The sequence below is a fragment of the Zootoca vivipara genome, chromosome 2 (genome assembly GCF_965207765.1).
Source record: "Zootoca vivipara chromosome 2, rZooViv2.hap1.1, whole genome shotgun sequence".
Lineage (NCBI taxonomy): Eukaryota > Metazoa > Chordata > Lepidosauria > Squamata > Lacertidae > Zootoca > Zootoca vivipara.
This window is the reverse complement of record NC_142584.1, coordinates 6494072-6498771: the sequence shown is the minus strand read 5'-3', so window position 1 is coordinate 6498771 and position 4700 is coordinate 6494072. Positions and strand designations below refer to the sequence as shown.

Genomic DNA, 4700 nt, shown 5'->3' with positions numbered 1-4700 from the left:
TGTCACTCTCACCCTGTTGTTAGCCTCTTTTTTCAAGACTGCACCTCACGGTGGACACGTCTTCGGGCTTCATCTGGGCGCCGCCCTTAAAAGGGGAGACAGCCAGGCACGTAATACAGCACACTCTGCGCTGTTTTTCAGTCATGGGAAAGCCTAGCAGCATCAAAACGGATAATGGCCCTGCGTACATTTCTAAGCGATTTTCTGATTTCTGTAAATTGTGGAATGTGAAATTAACTCATGGTATTCCTTTTCCTTCTACAGGACAAGCAATTGCTGAGCATTCAACTTTTAATCTCTGCTTTTTCCACAACTAAGTGGAAAGAACGCTCCTATTGCTGAAATACCTAATATTGTGCATCAAGTGCTTTTTAATCTTTTATATCCACATTATAAGCAGCTTCCTCCAGCAGAATTACATTTTAGAAAAGAGGAGGAGCTGCCTCGCTCCCTTGTGTCTTTCAGGAAACTTCCGGATCCAGCATGGCGTGGCCCTGTACCGCTGATTACCTGGGGACATGGATATGCCATCGATGGGGACCCTCTGTGGGTGTCAGCACGCTGTGTACGACCCTGGCAATCATCTACAGCTTCTTCTTCAGCCCATTCAGTCGCAGATGCCGCTGAGGGAGGAGGCAGACCTTTCTACACTCTTTCTGGAGGACAGCACCTGTCACCCGGTCTGACACACCATTGCACCTGGCAGCATCGTGCTCTAAATATGGCTGCACTCCGTTAAGATCACCTTCCATTTATTCGATCTGCAAGCCATAATCGCTCTAGGCGTGCTGCCATTTTACAGAAGTATCAAAGACCTGACTCTTATCATTCCATATGGAATAATAATACCTATGTACAGGATATTTCTCAGTTTTGCGAAATTGCTTAACTATTCTGATTGTTGGATTTGCTTACATATTCCCTCACAGTCAAGTCATTCAGGGGATATTACTGCATGGTATTCCTATTAATGATTCTTTTAGAATTAGTAATAATATGAGAGATAATCGTATTAGTTCACCCCCTGTTATATTATCATTATTAGAAGTAGCTCCACGATGTTTTCGTTTTAATCACGATAGTAGCAGATTTTTAGGTCCTTATCCTTATTGTAATTGGACTTATATATTAATGGTAGCTCTTGTTTTCTTAACGTCACTACCCAAAGCGGCAGGCCCAAGGTAACAATTAATAATGTTACCAGATACATGACATATTACCAACAGGCTACATGCCGTGATTTTCATTCATGGTTTGATTGGATGAAGAAGAGTTGGAGATCCACATGCGTGTTACAATCAAATATGTGGCTTTTGTGTGGTAAGAAAGCACACAAAGAGATTCCCTCTGCTTTTTCAGGGACTTGCACTCTAGGGGTAGTGATACAACTGGTGTATAAGTTAGATGCTCTTCCTCACACCCGCTTGCGCAATAAACACGAAGTCAATCCCCCTATAACACAATATATTGATACTCAGATAGCTTGTAGTATTTTGTCATTATTAGGAGTAGCAAAATGAATTATAGAGATTTGCATCACTTAGCTAACTGGACAGAGGCTTTGTTCAATGACACAGTTAAAGGCATGAAATTGATCAATACAGAATTACAGGATGTGATTTTAGCCTCGAAAAGAGACGTATGTGCCTTAATACATAGTCATTGTTGCATGTATGTGCAAGATAATGGTCCTGACATTACTCATACTATACAAGAAATGGAGAACTTGGTGGCTGCACGGCCCTTGCAACCTGCCATGGGTTTTGATCCATGGGAATGGCTGCTGTCTTGGTTGCCTAACGGTGCCTGGATCAGGAAAACACTTTTGACGCTTATAGGATTAGCCTGTGGCTTGGTTATGTTATGTTGCTGCATTCAATGTTTACCCTCCCTCTTTGGTCAATGCATGACCTGGTTTCAGGCTGCACGCCCCTCCACTGGAATTTCACGTGGAGCCTTCATTGCGAGGTATCAGCGACTCCCTATCAGGCTTCCCACGTGTTAATTTACCCTGTTGCTTAAAAATAAATAGAAAGAGGTGGTGTGGGGGTGTGCGGGTGGAGTTCTCTGTGTAAGGCACAGGTTTATTGGGGAGTAATCAATCAAGTGATTTACCACAGGACCACAGGACCACTGGCGCCAGCCTGTCTGTTTACACATCTTCCTTGTTTGCATGAGTCAAGTATAGGTTAAAAGGTTAATGTTTTTTACGAGGAGAGGATCCATAATAAAGGAGCTGAGGCTGAGAGGCAGTCAGCACTTCGCGCAGCACTTCGCGCAGGACTTCGCTCAGCACTCTGCTCAGAGCACTCTGCTCATGCTCTCTATCTGAAACTCCTGACTCTCGTCTCATGATTTCCTCGCACCTAAGAGTCGGCTGGTTCTCCGACACTGGCATGCAATGAATTGTAGACAAGCTTAAGGTGATGTGTTCAGTGTAGGAGACGCTGAACCAGTGCAGACAGGAGCTGAGTATGTTTGAGGGGATATTCACTGAGACCTTTCGTGAGCACCATAGAAAGTGCTGGCAAGCATGCTGACATTCATCTGCACCACATTGGTGACCCCTGAGCTAGAGCCGCTATAACCAGGACATTGTCCCCACAGTTCCTCAAAGACGGATGTCTCTACACAACCTCATTTGGCTATGAGGCTTCAGGTAGCTGGAGAGGCAATAAAACAGCACTACTGGAGATTGTGACCATTTGTTGAGAGCCTCTGAAAAGATGAGCAGAGGGAACCCCCAAAATATTAACTTTCAAAGTATGCGCCAAAGGTCATGAGTTCCACCTCAAGGAGATGCACAGAAAGACAACCATACAGGAAAATTTGCAGTCGAAGTAGCTTTCTGTCGCAAGCAAGGACGTTGATGGATGGCTTCTATTTAAAGCATTCTAAAACAAGCATTCAGTATTATAGAAAATGATTCATCCAAACCAGGTAAGCAGCTTTGATCTTCAAGCTTTTAAATAGGCGGTCCCAAGATATATAGAACTGGAGGGGGTGGAGGTGGAGAGAAAAAGGTAACAGGCCAAGGTGAAAAGTAGGGGCATTTTCTTAACTACAGTCTTCCAGCCAGGCATAGCGTTATGGGAAATGCTAACTCTGTTTGGCAAAGTGAACATCTGCATGGATATTTTTGTATAGCTTGAGAGGTTAAAGGTGCTTCCAATAAGCCTGGAGTGGGGAACCTTTTTGGCCTGGCAGCACATATCTTTATTTCCCCACCCCTACCCTGGTCAACCAAGTTTGATTATAGGATGGCATCCTGGCTCCTATCCACCACACACAGACAGAGGCTCTTACTTGTAAGAAAGGGAGCAGACCTTATTCATACAAGTAATGTTCTAGGTACAGCAAAAGACAGAGTGCTCAAGAGTCATGAATCAGGAATTCGGGAACAGGACAATTTCAAAATTAGATGGAAGTGATGAAGATGTTCAAACAAGTTTTCCTGCCCCTCCCACAAAGCTTTTAAAGACAATGCATTATTACTGTTGTTGTTGTTGTTGTTGTTGTTGTTGTTGTTGTTGTTGTTGTTTTGTTAGAGTTTATATACTGCCCTATATCCGGAGGTCTCAGGGTGGTTCTCATAAAAAGGCATGGCACAGTCACTTGCAAGACTCTCTCATTGTAAAATTTCTGGGTCCGACACCTGCACCAATAATGAAGAGTAGTTTGTTGTTGTTGTTGTTGTTGTTGTTGTTGTTGTTGTTGTTTTTAAAAAAACCCTCTGCTAGGACTGAAACTCAAAGCCTAAGGAACTGACCCAGGTCATGAGGCTCCAAGGCAAGTCCTTAAATTGCCAAGCTTTAAAGTTACATTGAGAGAGTGTAAAGAAATTATAAGCTCTATCATTACACTTGCCTTCCGAGAATACTGAGAAAGTGCATGCTCTGTTGGGGCAGTGCAGTCTGCCCACATCAGTCTGGACCATAGCTGCCAAGTTCCGGCCTGAGAAATAAGGGACTGGACCGGAAGTAGCAGACCGGAAATAGCGCTGCTGCCATTTTGGAACTGGGCGGAGCATGCTCAGAAGCTACTTTTGATGCTGCTCTGCCCTGTTCCAAAATGGCCGCCGCACCAGAAGTCACGCTGCAGCCATTTTGGAACTGGGCAAAGCAGCATCAAAAGTAGCTTCTGAGCATGCTTCGCCCAGTTCCAAAATGGCCGCCGCGCCAGAATAAACCAGGGAAAAACAAAAAAATCTGTTTTTTCGGCTGGGGACAGCTGGAAAAATGGGGGTTTCCCGGGGAATACGGGAGACTTGGCAGCTATGGTCTGGACCTGATTCTAGGTGGCAAGATTGCACTCCCTGCTTTGCTGATCAAAGCTCTTCCCAGCTTCTACTAAGGCTCTCCACTCTGCAGAAAGGCTGGAGGGGAAAGCCAGCATCCTTGCTCCCCCTTCAAAGTGGGGTGGAAAGTGGAGGTCCCCCCTCCTCCAACCAGGTTCTCACAATCTGCCCTCCGTTTCTTCTTCTTCCTCCTCTGTCAGAGTCTGCTAGCCTGAGCCCAATAGCGCTCCAGGGTTCATGACAGGTGGTCCCACTCACTTGTGGAGGTAGGGGATACTGCACAAAGCTGGACTGAACTCCCCACACATCAGCTGATGTGTAAGTTCAATCCTGCCTTGTGCATGGCTTGGATGAGCCACAGCCACTTCGCAGTGAGAACTCTCTGGCATGCCTGAACTGAGCA

General features: G+C 45.2%; 1 pseudogene; it reads left to right on the top strand.

Moving 5' to 3' along the window:
- The first annotated feature begins 1062 nt into the window (after positions 1-1062).
- Positions 1063-2144, top strand: LOC148686703 (endogenous retrovirus group PABLB member 1 Env polyprotein-like; annotated as a pseudogene).
- Positions 2145-4700: the final 2556 nt, after the last annotated feature.